Source organism: Kryptolebias marmoratus, linkage group LG14, assembly GCF_001649575.2.
Source record: "Kryptolebias marmoratus isolate JLee-2015 linkage group LG14, ASM164957v2, whole genome shotgun sequence".
Taxonomy (NCBI): Eukaryota; Metazoa; Chordata; class Actinopteri; order Cyprinodontiformes; family Rivulidae; genus Kryptolebias; species Kryptolebias marmoratus.
Window position 1 is genome coordinate 14,348,712 of NC_051443.1, and position 15,836 is coordinate 14,364,547.

Sequence of the window (15,836 nt, forward strand, 5' to 3'; positions counted from 1 at the left end):
TGAGGGTGGGGGAGGGGTTGGGAAGCATAGGGGGAAAAAAGGCCATCTGTTGCAGGACCTCTTGTTCCTCCAGCTCCAGAAGATTGTTCTGCAGGACCCCGTGTGTGCTACACAGAAACTTTCGAATAACCAGAGGCCTCCGTCTAGACCGAGGGAATTGAAACACCTCGTGTGTTTAAAAAACTCAACGTAGTCCCCAATTTCCGTTTCATTGTCGGCTCTGTAATCCCAAGGAGCTGAAAAGTTGTCGCTCTCGTTCAAAAGGCTTCTTTGGTTCTAATAACAGGTCGGTAGTTCAAGGTTCATAGGTTGGCGATGGGACAATCACACTAAAATGGTCGCGGGAGTCGCATGAATCACTCATTCATCATTTTGGATGTTGCCCCAAGTGATTTATTTTACCAACTAGGCCAACATGTGACAGGTTTTGGTCACATGTTTTGGACTCTGAGTGGCCATGATCCCCCTCTGGAAAGAAGAACCAAAGCTGTGCGGTAGATGTTAGACAGGGGGAACGTTTTTAATGTTGTTTTTTGTTGTTTACTAAAAATTGTCTGCTTTCACTTTCCTCTTTGAAGCCATCTGCCCTCTCTGTCAAAAATGTGCACGTCCCTGTCCTCAGAACACTGTCCTTTCTTGAGGAGCTGTCAGTGGACAGCTGAGTCCACTGACAGGACAGGCGAGCGGGTCAGTGACTCATGTGACTCATATGACTCCAACGGCACATTTACTGTGTACCAGCGATGGTTTCTAATCAGGAAGCTTCCCCCGATCCTCAGTCCTTGGAATCTTTTAAAGCAATCTGGAGCAAAGTTTTCACAGTTTTTCAAAGTTTTTCCTTGAACTTTGGTTGCTTTCCCCCCCACCGAGTTCCAGTCCAGTACCATTTTTTTTTTTTTTTTTGTGCATTGCTACTCCAATGAATCATCCAGGCACATAAACCCTCCTCAACTGAAGGGCTGATCAAGTGGCGTGTCTGTCTGCATGTGTCATACAACTTAGCGGATTTTAGTTTGGACCTGTCGGTTCTTTGTTACCACCAGCCTGCCGCGAAGACACAGTTTGTTCCCATCTCCACTGGAGAATCTTTGAGAAATTCCAAAGATAACGTGAGCTGACACAGAAAGAACTATTGATCAGGACTACTTTGAAAGATAACACCTAAGTCTTGCTCCTTGGAAGCAAAGTATAAAAAGAAGAGAAGGCTGAATAGTTACTACATAATAATTACTGGCTATTTACAAAGTGATATTGTGAGGTTTTGAGTTTTGAGTTATTATTTCAGTTTGGTTTTTCCTGGTTGTGTTGTTCTCTGTATTCACTCCTCCCCTGTCACTCTTCTGCCTTCCTTGCCACGCCCATCTCCACCTGTCTGCCATTATCCCCACTCACCTGTTTCCATTTACCTCGTCAACCCCAGTGTTCTAATACCCGGTCATTTCTCCCACTAGTCGTCGGATCATTGTTTGTCGTTGCTGATTCCTCTTGTTCATGCCATGCTCGCTGTCTTCCTGGTTCCACGCCTCACCTTGCTTTGCTTTTGTTTTGGATAGTTTGTTATTGTTAGTTTTGGTTTTGCTGCCACTTCAGCCGTTTGTTTCATTAGTGTTTTACTTTAATAAATTAGTTTTCCTTTTGAAGAATGAGTCTGCACTCTGGGTTCGCTTCCGTTGCCATCCAGCCTGACAGATATGCTTTCTTTAAATCTAGCATTTGGCAGAGAGTAAATGACAGTATCTTCCACAGTTTCTCAAAGATGTAGGCTTTTTTTTCTGTGAATGAGTCTTTTTTTAATTAACATAAGAGAGAACCAGTTTAGGTTTTTTCCTCGTGTCGTGGAAGATCTCAGTCGCAGATTTCATGCGGGCTCACAGATGATTGTCTGATTTCCAGGCAGACACACAGGCAGGGATTAAATTTGTGTAAGATAAAAACATAGTTAATCATGTTTGACAAGTGTTGATGTTGCCTCTCGTGAAAGCCGGCTCTGAATTATGGATCGCAGGATACCTATTATGGCGGAATTTAATCAAAGGCTTCAGATGGGAGGTTGGTGTTCCGGTTGCCTCTTTGTGTTGTCACCTGCGCCGAAGCTCAGGTATCTCCTCCACGGAGCTGTTAAATGGCGCCGAAAAAAAAACGTGACACCTTGCGAGCCGAGTTGTGTAGGAATATGACATATATAGCGCCCTGTTCGGCAGAAGGTGGCAGATGGAAGCAGGATCGAGTCTTTGTCGACACGCTTCCAAAGTGCCAGTTTTTCTGATGCGGTGACGTGCGTAACCCCATGAGTTTCCCCAAACCACGTGGCACGGATCCCTCGGCCACCAGCTAACTTCCTTCTTCTACAGCTTGGCCCTTGGTGACGCCTTTTTCTCTCGGCCCCGGAACACGTTAGAAGAAAAACAAAAACGCCTCGGATCTCCATACCAAACATATTCTGTGTCTCAGCAGATCTGCGAAGGAATGTCTCTGAAGGAACAACGCCTGTAAAGTAGACAAACACACACAGCGCTGACGTCCTGTCGGTGCCAGGTAGCAGCGAGGGTTTGTCATGCTGCTCGGACATATGGCTGTTGCACCAAATCTGATTAATATGGGACGGCCAGGAGTCCGGCACACAGCGCGGGACAGGCTGCACCGGGACATCCCCACTGGTTCGGCCTCCAGTCCGCCTCACACCGTGCCAGACTTCCACCTCGCATGGCTAAAAACAGACCCGTCACCTGGGAGTCAGGTGGTCAAAGCAGCGAGAGAGCAGATTTAAAAAGTTGCCAATGATGTTTTGGATGCATTAGGAAAATGCTAAATATTACTGTTTTTTGTATTTAAATATAAATGGACCATGTGTACAGGTTAACAAGCACACTTAGAGGTCAAACAGCTCTCGATAGTCTGAGAAATGACTCAGTTTTGTTCGCAGCTTCCAGTTTCATGGAGGTGTTCACACCTGCTGATCATCAGTTTGATAGTCGCTGTCTAAATACCAGTGGAACTGGTTTGGGAGGACTCACCTTTTCCACTACTTCTGCATTTTTGCTTAGGTTTCGTGAAGTGAATAGCTGTGTAATTTGACCCGTGTTGGGTTTTTTTCTTTTTACCTGAAGTTATCTCAAATGATTCTAATTCTGAGATCCGACATTGCTGTTTCATGGTCAGAACTCCTAAAAAGGGAAGTTTTTTTCAATCATGGCAAGAAAAATAGCCAAGGATTGTTAATATTTTAGGCAATTTAAACGTTTAAAAGATAAAAAAAAAAAGTGTAAACGTCCTAAGAAGATCATGTTAAGGCTACAGGTTACCTAGAGAAGTGTGTATTTGTCTGTTCCACACAGCCAGAACAGAAATATGCAAATCAAGACAATGGTAATAAGTTTATTTAACATCATGAGAAGTCGTCGAAGCATTCTATGAGGCCTTTTTAAGTTTCGGTGTAGTTCAGTCTTTACCTAAACTCATACAGATTCAAGTCATCTTTTCCTCCAAATCAAAGGCGAGAACAGGCACTTGACTGAATACGCTGCACTGACAGCCCATCAAACAGCACAATGAACAATAGATGTACCTGCTGTGTAGTCTGAATGCAGTTCTCACCTCTTAGCGTGAACTTTTAAATTTGACTCCTTTATATATTTTGTTCTGCACAGCAAATTGTCACGGGAAACAAAATATATATATATATATATATTTTGGACTGAGACTGAGCATTTCTGAGTCTTAAAAGTGCTTTTGTTTCTCAAAATATGTTAAATCTAAATATGTGCCCAGCCGTCATGGATTTATGTGACATCTTTATTTATTTGTTTTTATATATCTGAATACTATAACACCAGGTCCAGTTCTGTATCACTTAAATACACAATCATTTTTATCAGTAGCATCTAATAGGAATGATTTTTTTTTTTTTACAGATATTGTTTTTCACTTTAATGAACAAGTTGCTAACTTGGTTGAGGGAAGAACACACCCTAATAAAATTATGACGTTGCAGGAGAATTTACTACACCATTTCAGAGACTTTTTTTGTCCCCCCACAGACATCAAATAAAAATGCTTCGTGTTAAAGTGGACTGTTTATGTCGAGCCTATAGATGACCGAGGCCGCGTTGATTTGTCTTCCTAACCCGTAGCTCCTTCTGCTACGATCTTCAGATTATTAAATGTTATCAAGCATCAAAGTACTGAAGGATCTGTCTGCCGTTCCTGCTCGTCCCTCGTCTTCCTCATGGCTGACTGGCTAAAGATGTTGCTCTGGTGCTGATGGCGCTGGAGTAAGAGCAATCTGTGCACTCAGGCTGGATCCAAACAAATCTGTTTGCCTCTGCACCGTCATCCCGGAAGATGGGAGCAAAATGTGATTGTAAAACGTATTTTGTGAATGTTCTACGGACACGTTTTTTAAATATTTGATTTCAGTAAAATGGATGTACACCGCAGGGCTAAAGAAAGACCTGACATTCTGCTCAATTAAATGTCTAAAACAGTTCTATTTATTCTTTTAAAACCATGAATAAATGCATTTTTAAAAATCTGCAGCTGTCACTTTTTCCTCAAATAAAAGGAATGCATATCACCCTCTGGCTTTCATGCCAGAGTCTAAGACTCGTCTTAAGTTGAAAAATGACAAAATTGTAACCACTTTGGTCAACCCTTAATTCACGATGTCATGCAATATTGTGAGATGTCCCACTCAGAGTATTTATTGTTAATGACTCTCATCTACGACCGCATCAAATTTCTGCTCAACATCTGTGAAGCTGACTGAGTTACAGCCATTTTTGTGTTGGCTAATTTAAATTAGCTGTGGCAGCCATCTTGAACTGGGTTGACTCCAAAAGGTAATCAATTCTAGATGCACAGCCAGTGTTTACTTTCTGAAAGTTTCATTAAAATCTGCTCAGTGGATCATGAGATATTTTGCTAACAGGCGAACAGGGTTGAATCCAACAGTTAATTCCTGCGTTTTAATCAAATCTCTCACAGAATAAGAAACTCTTCAAGTGTGTGTTGTAGATGGATCTCAGCTATTATAGCATAAAGGTTTGGCATAATATCTGTAAAAGTGACTCAAATATAGTAGTTTTTGTGTTTTCTAACATCAGTTGGCTGTTGCGGCCATCTTGAATAAGGTTTAATTCCAAACATTAATCACTTAAAGATGTACATTGAATGGTTATTTCCTGATAGTTTCATTGCAATCTCTCATATGGTTCGTGAGATATTTTGCTAACAGACAGACAGAGTTGACTCAAAGTAGTTCATGGCAAAAATTTTAAACAACGGTCTTGCACGATGCGTTCGCTCCCAAAAACCTGTTGAGGTTGACTCTTAGCTACAAGTTTGCCAAATTTAGGTCAGCAAAACTGACTGAGTCATAGCAGTCTTTGTGTTCTTGATGGCCTGTTGGCTGTGGCGGCAGGTAGACTCCGAAAGGCAATCAGTTGTAGATGTACATTCATTAACTCTTTACTGCAAGCAGCGTTAAAATCTGACCAGTGGTTCATGAAATAATTTGGTAACAGACCAAACACACACACACACACACAGGCAAAAACATTGTTGTCCGCCAGGCGATAAATATATATTTGCTGTCTTCTTTAATATTCTTTGTTACATTTATGTAAAGGCAGGCTTCTAGATTATATATATATATATATATATATATATATATATATATATATATATATATATATATTCTACAACCAAAACACCATTATGGATGCAGTTAGGTGTGTGTGTGTGTGTGTGTTTGGCAGATAATTTCTCATTGTTGGGACCTTTATGGCTTTTAAGTCCTCATTGTCTGACCTCAGTGAAGTGATTGCCTCTGATAATGCCATTAACTAGTGCCGTGTGATTCTCGGGGGCACAATCAAGAGCCTGGGAGCAGAGGATACATTTCTGAAAGAGCTGTTGATGTTCCTCATTCCTGATGTATCAGGAACAAAAAACGGATGATTATATCTTCCCTCCACACACCCCCACCCCGCTTCTAATTGAATCAAGCAGCCATCTGCCCTAAACCTTTCACTGGTATGTCAAGGGTTAATAATCATAAAAAAATAAGATAAACCCTGTTTAACTTTATGAATCTGGTTGATTTCAAATAGTAATCGGCTGTTAAACTGCATCCACCAAATAGAGTTTCACTCAAATCTGTTCAGTTGCTCACAAGATATTTTACTAACACAGAGAGAGGGTTGACTCCAACGTTTGATGCTAACGTTTAAAAAGGTCTTGCTCAATCTGTAGCGCACAGATTATGTGCCAAGGGTGACTCTCCAAAACTGACTGAGCTACAGCCATTTTGGTGTTTGCTGAGGTCAGTCAGCTGTGGCGGCCATCTTGGATCGAGTTGATCTCTAAAAGTTAATAAAAAAAATCAGACGTTCTGTGTTTTACTTACCATGAAGGAACACTGTTACTATCTGAAAACCATCTTCACATGGTTTGAACACACAGGCTACTTTGTTTTAGACATTTTAGATAAAATTGTTTTTTATTTCATGTTAAATTGTGTACTTATTTACCATTAATGCTTACCACTTTCACCCCCTCTCAGTGTGCATGTATGACTGTGTTTGCGGAGAAACAATATAAATATGGAAAGCCAAACAAAGATGTTTGTGTGACCCATATGAGTGTTCATACATATGTGCATTTCAAACGTACGCCCTTCAGAAGCACCTCGCTCGACCTGCATCCTTTTCCTCTGTTGATTCTCCAGCCTTTTATCTGTGTTTATGTCTGCAGGCAGAGTCCAAGGTGCCCAGACTTTATCCCCATCTATGCAACAATAAATCTGCTCTGCCACAGGAACTTTAAAGTCCCCAGGTGAGAGCTGCGCAAGGAGGCTGTCCTATCAGAGAACAGCCAAGCAGAGAGTGGACAGTGGCATCTCAGGGATTAAAAAGTGCTGCATCCACTGTTCCCCTGGCCCATTGACGGATGGATAAAGCCTTGGACTTCACCTTATTGAAAGAAGGAGAGAGTGCCCGGGGAGCCATGAAATCCATAGAACCTTCCTTAAATGGGTTTGTAAAAGGCTTCCGCCTAGCAAACCACGGCTGAAAGAGCCCATTAAATAAAGCCCAGCTCCTCGGCAAGGAGCTGGGGTAGATTCATCAGAGAGAAGAAGGCAAAGATAATGATAGCTCATGGCCAGATGCGAGGCTCCGGCTCCACTCTCATGTCATGTGGGACCATGTCAATAACAGCAACGGCAGACAGATAAACAGTGTTTTCTCACTTTCTTCTGCCACCTCTCTTCGGGGATCGAGGCTGCAGAAGCAAATGAGCAACTTAAAAAGAGCTCCTGAATTTACAGCCAAGTCCAGCGTGGAGGGAAAAGGTCTCCACATCTAAAGAGTTTCCAGTTTGGGATCATTTGGTCAGAGGGTAGTCGGGGTTAACTTTGGTTTTCATGACCACCACGGCATATTGTGCTTAAGAAAATGAGGAACCTGGACAAGCAGAGGACACAAGAAAAAGCGTTGAGTCTAAACAACACCATCTATATTAGAAGAACAGTCATGTCTTTAAAAAAAGAGGTAAAGACATCCAGCAAAGTCTTGACACAAGACCTGTTAGATGTATCCTCCTGCAGCTGATTATCTACTGCATGATAAGTTTCCAGTTAATAGCTCCTTGTTGGTGTAAAAATATTCTTTGCACCTGTCAGATTATTTTTGGCATTTTGCAGGAATTCAACTAAAGAAGTAGGAACAAATTGTATCTCTGCTGCAGGCTGTTTGGAACAAAACGAAGATCAAATTTCAAATATTTTTTTCTGCTAAGATGAACCAGTGGTAGATCCCTTGACTTTAGGAGCTTTTTTTATGGCTGACAGAGTTGCAGGTCAGGTCCTTAACAAACAGATATACAAAACATTAATTTCAAAATGCTCAGAGTGAAAATGAGTGAAAAAGCAGTAGACATCCACGCCTGATTTTAGCTTAATATCTGTAAAGCGGACTGCGTTGTATCCACGTTTGTGTTTTTTTCAGGTCAGTTAGCTGTGGCGACCATCTTGGATTGCGTAGACTCCAACTGGTAATGACTCATAGATGTACATCCAGTGGTTCATGAGATAGTTTGGGAACAGACAGGGTTGACTACAGTAGTTAATGGCAAAGCTTTAAACAGATTCTGCTCGATCAGTCAGTGCTCAGAGTGTGTGTTGGGAGACAGTCTCGGCTTCTAACATGCCAAATTTTAGGTAAGTATTTGTAACATTGTCCGCCGTTTTTTGTGTTCATGAGGGGTTTTGCAAACACGACAGACAAAAACACAAACACACACACTGACACGGGCAAAAACATCGCCTTTTGTCTTCAGTGGCAGGAGGCAAAATCTTAAGAAAGATTGGATAATTACTGATCAAATCTGGCTCCTTGGAAACGAAACGAAAAGAAATAACGGGTGGTTTCTGACTTTTGCACAACATATTTCCATCTGTAGACCAACAGCCAGGATTGCGATGTTAGCCCAACTTTCTTGTAGTGATTTGGCGAGACCTTCAGAGAAGGTGGAATGCAGCCTGGGCACATTTGAATATCAATGTGACCAGACAGGATAGGAAGCTGCTGGAGGGAAGGAAGGACGGAGGGAAGGAAGGAAGGAAGGAAGGAGGAAGGATGGGTGAGGACGGCCTCTGGGAAGACAGTGGGAGAGAAGGTGAGAGAGAGAGCGATGCAGGGAAGGAGATTTGTCATTTGCTCTTCGTTCCACCTGCTCCCCTGTCATGCACCCTGCCAGGGGGAGGGAAACACTCCCTGATGTCTGAGGGAGACCTGGGGAGAAGGGATGCTGGAGGTGGAAGGGAGAAGATGGGGACAAAGGAGGGGGGGGTGACAGATTAGAGTCGTGGGGAAAGATGTACAGGATCAAGAAAGAGACAAACAGGAGTGAGATAGCAAAAGAAAGGAAGACATAGTTTTGGAAACAAGAAAGAAAACATATGCATACCTTTGCATATTTGAGATGCCAAGTCCTGAAATGCTGCAGCTAAATACAGGGGCTGGCAGATATGCAAATAGGAGGATGTACCTGTGGGCCACCAGATTACTTTTCCTGCATTTGCTATTCATATATTTACAAGGTGACTCACTTCAGACAAAGCAGATGATCAAGAGCTCTCTCCTTCCTCTCCTCTCCTCCTTTCTTGCACTTCTGATGAAGAAGAGGAGAGCAGGCGAGGCGTGATGGATCCACAGCCTCAGCAGAAGTCGTAAGCCTTGCAAATGCTGCAGCCCACAATTGCATGCCCTAAGATTTGATATGTATTCTGTCAGCAAACCCCATTTAATCCATTTTGCTGTCAGCGCCCCTTAAAAGCATCTCAACTAATGCAGGGAGAGTTGAGAGTGCAGAGGAGAGACAAACACGGCGCCGACATCTATTTCCAACAATCACAGAAAAGTCACTGGGAAACATTTCACCTTTTCATCGTCCCCCTTCGCTGCCCCTGATCATTTCCCCTCGTGTCGTTCGGCAATTCAAGCTTGAGCTCCAAGAGCTCACGTTCTTTAGAGACTCAGCAACTTCAGTGACTAATTTCACAAACAAAATTTTGATTAAGAGGACTTTGGCGACTAAAGAGCAGGTCTCTTGTTTATGCTCTTCTCTTTGAGAGTACGCTTTCCCGCTGCTCTCTGTCGTCCGTTTAATGAAACTGTAGCGAAACAGACCTCTGCATACAAACGCAACAGGAGAAGCAGTCTCAAAAGAATAGATTAATTTGGTAAAATACACAATGCATGTGTGTGTCCTTATGAAATCAAAATTAGACTGCAGTTCTCCGTGTCTTAACTATTACCAGAACCCCCCTTTTGGGCACGTTTTAATGTCGTTCTTTAAATCTATTGAAGCAATTATCTCAACTGTGCTCACAGCTCCAAGCCTTCACACCATCACTGAAACCTTTTCAAATCCTTTCAGCCATCTTTCCCATTCCCTTGTATTCTTTCAGGCTGTCAATTTGATTCCACTTAGTTTTATTGCCAGTTAAGACCCTATATTTCCCCCCCTTTACTCTTTTTTTTTTTCTTTCAGTAACTGTATTGATTGATCATATAACAACTACTCCCGTTTCTTGCAGCTGCGAGGCGTTTTCAGTTCTCGTGAAAATGTGTGATAGTTCCGTCGGCCCACATCTCAAAAGTGCTTCACTTTGGATATCATAAACCTGTAAACCTGCTTAAGATTTTACTTCCTGGCACAGAGGGAAATAAAAACAACGTGTTAATACTGTGAGGGGGTTAATTGGATCACAAAGCACAAGTTTTGGTGCCTAAACCAAATCAAACATCAAATAAAAAAGGGAAATCGGTCAAAAAGTAAATTTGGATAAACTCTAAAAAAATAGCACAAAAACTATTAGTGTTACATAGAACGTATGTGTATCTCAGTTTGCTGTGCAAAAGTCCTAATACTCTCTATCTGCCTCTTATTGTGAATTTATTAAGCTCTTCTCTGTCCACAGAGAGAAAACAGGCCAAATTTGTTATGACTTCTTATCTGAACTAACTATTGTTAGACAGAGAATATTTTAGTGTGCACTTATTGTGAGAGGATCTACTATTCTCAGACACACCATGCTTTTTCCTCACCCTAAGTTTAAAATTTTAGGCTATGTGAAAGACCACTTGTCTCCTTGGTCACCCTCTGAATCTTTTATGTGCAGTTTTTTTTTGTTCTTAATCTATTTAAACCACTAAACCCTCAGTCTGTGACTGTAGTTTTACATGTAGGTTATTTTCAACTCTGTGTTTAATCGAAATAGGTGATCATGTCTCAGAAAAAAATGAAATATAGTAGCTTTGTTCATAAATTTAATTAACAATGCTTTTACAACCATCCTAGCTGCAAAGTAAGGCTTCGCTTAGAGGTGATTTAAATAAAAAATAAGCCCTTTATTTAAAAAAATAAAACCTGCAGGTGGTTGCTTTAACACAGGTATGTTGAGACATGGATTTAGACCCAGAAACAGCATTTACAGTCACAAGTTGATGCTTTTAAAAGCTTGCTGGATGCCAAAACATTGCGTTAAGTGTCTGATCTTTTGCGCGTTATCTTAGCTGCTTTTATTATCTTGTGTCACGATGATCACTTTTGCTCTGGCGTTTGATTTTGAGTAACACAGCACATGGACAGCAAAAGTAGGGCTAAAAAAAACAACCCAGTTTGTGTCGAAAATGGTAAAATGGGTACTTTGAACAGAGCCTCATACATAACTGGTCTTCACGCAAACGAGCAGATGTTTACCATGATATTTGTATTTCTTTCAATCCTAAATTTTGAATTGAGGACCGAACAGAAAGTAGAAATGCTGCAGTTTATGTTGGCGTCAAGACTGACCTGCTGATTTGTTGTTAATTTATATAAAGTATAAAAGCAGATGAGTCATTCAGGATTCCTGATTTAGTCTTGGGGTAATGAAATGGAGCAATTTGAAATAACATCATTACATCCAAAGCTGAAACAGTATCTGACAATAGACTGACATGGACACTATATTCAGCATGCTGTGCAGACTGACAGATTGAGTTGTGTCTGTAGGATTCCAACAAACCTCAGATGGCTTTATTGTGCTAAGATTAGAGGCAATATCTTTCCTAAACTTCTTCTTTTTTGTTATTACAGCTTCGTAATCTTCCACTGAACAGAATATCGTTGCACATTTAAAGTCCCAATTTGAAGCATTGTGCCATCATATGAGGCGAAACGGCACATAAGGAGCAGGTTTGTGATGTACCCACAGTGCAACAAGATGTCACAGTCTCTCCAAGGTCACGTCTCTCCACCAAGGATGTCATGCAATCACGAGAAATAAATGAAAGCATGCCACATCCTGAGGGGGGAACCACAACAAACACTGGGTTGAAGTCAAACAGAATCCTGCATCCAGCTTTAGGTTTCATAAATCAGACATTACCTTTTTATATTTTACTCCCGTTTTTTTTCTACTTCACGAGAAAAAAATGTCTGAAAATGTGTCTGCCTGCACAAGACGACTGCTTATATATGTGTCTGTTTTATGCAGTGGGGTAAATTCTGCCTTTTGGTTCAATCTCTGGAATCAAATCCAAGACTCCAGGCAACACTGTGACCTGCATTTCCTGTGAGTCCAGTTCCTCCACATGACTTGGTTGTCTCTTTCCACCCATTTCTTTTGTCTCCAGTCTTAGCAGTTCCCAAACAAACACTACAACAATATTCCTCCAAAAGCTGAATCATGTATGTTTGCAGAAAAAAAACATGGCAATGCTATGGCAGAAAAACAAAATTCCTGTTTTATTTCAGTAAATGAGAGAATGCTACAAACTTAAAGAGATTGTTCAGATCTTTTGAAGTGAGGTTCATCAGAAAGGTTATGGACAATTAAAGGTACTCTTGCAAACTATGAATTCTTAAGATTAAAAAGGTTATCCTGAGCTCTATCAAATGGTGTGGTTTGAAATAGTTTGCTCCTGCACTTTTCCAGATATATTGAGATGCAGTTCTGAAATGTGGATCCACACTCAATGTAAACAAAGCACATCTAGCTGCACACTTTACTCACCAAATCTGAACGTAAATATGTACAAATACATTCAAACTGTCTGACTTGGTTTCATGTAAACTGCAGTGTTGGCTTCTATGTCCTTCAATGTGTGTTCAAAGTGTTGTTCCCTCGTAGGCGTTCATGGCTCTCTGTTCCACTTCCTCCATGTAGAGGTTGGATGCAATCCCTGTCTGTCTTTGAGCTGAAATGACTTTGTTGTTTAGATCATTATCTTGCTGAAGCTGATTTCTGACGGTTTCCACTGCTTCTGACGTGGGTATAAAAGTGAAAAGTGAAGTGACATCAGATGTTTCTCCTGGAGCAAGCTTCAAATGTTGAACTTTGTTGGCAAAATCCATGGAGTTCTCGATGTGACGTGGTGTGTTTCCGAACAAGAGGAGCTAAAATGCCATTGTTACTGTTGCTTCTTCCTGTTTCTTCCTTGTGAATTTTGAGAAACCCATATAAACATGGAGTGGCTTCCCCCGAACAATCAATGATCGATTAATTACTTTGTTCTTTTCAAGTTTTTGCAGGTAGTCTGTGGCCTTTTAGATTCCCTTTTCAAGGTCTCATATGTGGTGCTGATGCTCAGTAATGTGGCTATTTTTTCATGGTATTCAGAAGGGCTGAGGACCGCTGTGCACCTCCCTTTGTCACCTGGTAAAATATTGATGTTTTGGTCCAGAAACATGTCATAGCTTTTCTTCCTGTGGTGTAAAATGTGAAGGAGGAGGCTTGGCACTGGAGAGAGTTGCTGTTACCTTCATTCTGAGTTGTTCTGCCTCTGCTAGAAGAGCTGACAGCTTCTGGCAGGTCTGATCAGTTCTGTGTGAGAGAGCTTTAATGGTGAAGTGGATCCGTCTTATTCTCTTACTAAGCAGCTTGTTCTGAACTTTCAGAGGTATTTCTTCTGCTCTCTGTCCTTTGATGGTCGAGTTAAGTCTCATGCTGTTGGGGATGAGTCTTTGTTGTCTGCAACTCAAGCTGAAGCGAAGATAGTTCCTGTAGTCTGCGAGTTTCCTTCACAACTCCTCATGCTCCCGCACTACTCCTACAGCATTCTTCCCAAAGTACAAGGCAATATGCTGGTGTAGAGTCCCAGGCCATCCAGGACATGGTAAAAGTTAAAAAACAAAGCAGTTCAAGACCATGCTAGAAACCACATGGGATGCAGTTAAAGCTTCAGTTTGGAAAAAGAGTTAAAGATAATGGCTTGTGGGCTTCTGTCCTCTTAAAACAACTACGACTCTCCACTCCTTCTATGGTTTCACAATGCTGGCTTCATTTATGAAATCTCATGTCATCGCAGGATGTGGCCGGCTTGATTGGTGATTTATGACTGGCCAGAGGCAGCTTAAAGACAAGCACATCTTTCTGGAAAATCAATCTATCAAACCAATTTTTTTGTGTTATTTGACTATTTTTTTTTTGTCTCAAAAGAAGAAGAAATCAGTGGTCAGGATCCAATAAATAATACTTTATGTTTTTTTACTCCCTTGATTCTTTTAATTTGCCTTGTCATAAGGTCAGACAATAACTAGATATGGAAGATACAGAAGCAGGCATGAAATATTAAAGCTGGACTGTAATTCCAGGGCGCATAAGAAGTTGTTGGCATTTAATTTCACTTCTTTGTCAAGATTTCCTCCTGACACAGTTGGCGGTGTCAGCAGATTCCCGTCGCCGGGCTGAAATTCATGGGACAAGTGTCCATGTCAGCACTTTCTCCCTCCCTCAGCCGGTGTGTGAAAGGACATCACACTTGTCAGCTGCGGTAAGCCAAAATTATAAGGACAAATAAAATGGTGTGTCTGTGAACGGGGCTTTTCAAAGAGGATGTCCTTTGGGCTGAACGATATGATAAGTTGTAAAGGGTTCTCAAATGAAGTGACAGTTCCCCAGGTGTGTGTGTGTGTGTGCGAGGGGGAGGGGAGGGCAGCTGAAGGAAAGTTTGTGAGTATGGGTGTGAATATTGGTGTGTATGCATCTTTACTTGTGTGAAAACATTCGTTCAGGCATCATTTAGTCATGGATTTCTATAATCTCTGCACGTGAAGCACGTGTAGAAGAGTTCTTATTCATACTTTCAAGGTGAACTGAAATTTAAACTCTTTACGTTTTTCCTGTAAGGTAATACGAGCCGTCAAAATACTGCAGCAGCTTCAGAGAATTCTGTCGCTCATGAATTCATGTGCTCAGTCATAATAAACATGGAGAAAGCATCTGAATATCTGAGTACGCTGCTTCTCATTCCCACCACCAACTGTGGTGGACTAGCTTTACTCATTGTTTTTTCATTTCAGCTTGCAAGTGCTCATCTTTTTCCAACAAGCCTGCAAAGACGCTCCTGAAAAAAAAACTGCTAAAGATATTGGCTTGAAATACACAATTACTCGGCCACGAGTTACAACCCGAGCTCACAAAAGAAAATATTCAAAATAAGGATGACCAGTTTTACAGCGAATTACAACGAAGGGCTGACAAAAAATGTGCTGAAATAATATGCTCTCACAAAACAATGGGAATTAAAGGGCAGCGTCTCTGCAGTGCTGCACTCACAAACTGTGATTTTTTGCCTTTTGGCTTTCCAGGAGTCTTTGTTTTGCATTTATGTTGATTTTTCTGTATTCCCCGTGCTGCAACGTCTTTAAGTGTCAAACTTTTAATGTTTGTTTATTCTTTCTGCCTTCTGCTTTGCAACTTTGTGCTTAGATCCTCTGCCTCCACAATAGCTCCTTTCACAAAGAACTTAAAGCTGGGACTGAGACACCGGCTTGCTATCTCAGTGTGATCTATTAAAGGGACTAAATTGGCACAGGTTGAAATTAACCTGCTGCTGTTATGCCTCTGAGCCACCAAGCGAGGTAGCTACAGACTTGTAACTGTTGATTTATCTTTTCATTAAAAGGAGGCTGTGATGTACTGATGACCAACAGTCTGCAATTCTGTACGGATTTAAAAAAAGAGATGTCAGACACACATTTTATGCATAACACTTTACATCAAAACTACTCAGTACTTTATGCTAAATGCTAAGGAAATTAATTATAGTGAAATTTAACACCCACTTTAGGTCCAGATAAGACTGCATTTAGGTCCAAATCTGGACTGCGGTCCTCTATTTTGGGGACCCCAAGTGTATACTTAATGTTTTATCCTAAAAGCTGAAGGATAACGTAAACTACGACTTGTCAGAGTCTCCCACAAGGAAAGAAAAAGTTTATCTCAGACCAAATCCAGCATTTTGTAGCATAAACTTGGCCATGACCACTGAATGCCTAATCTGAAC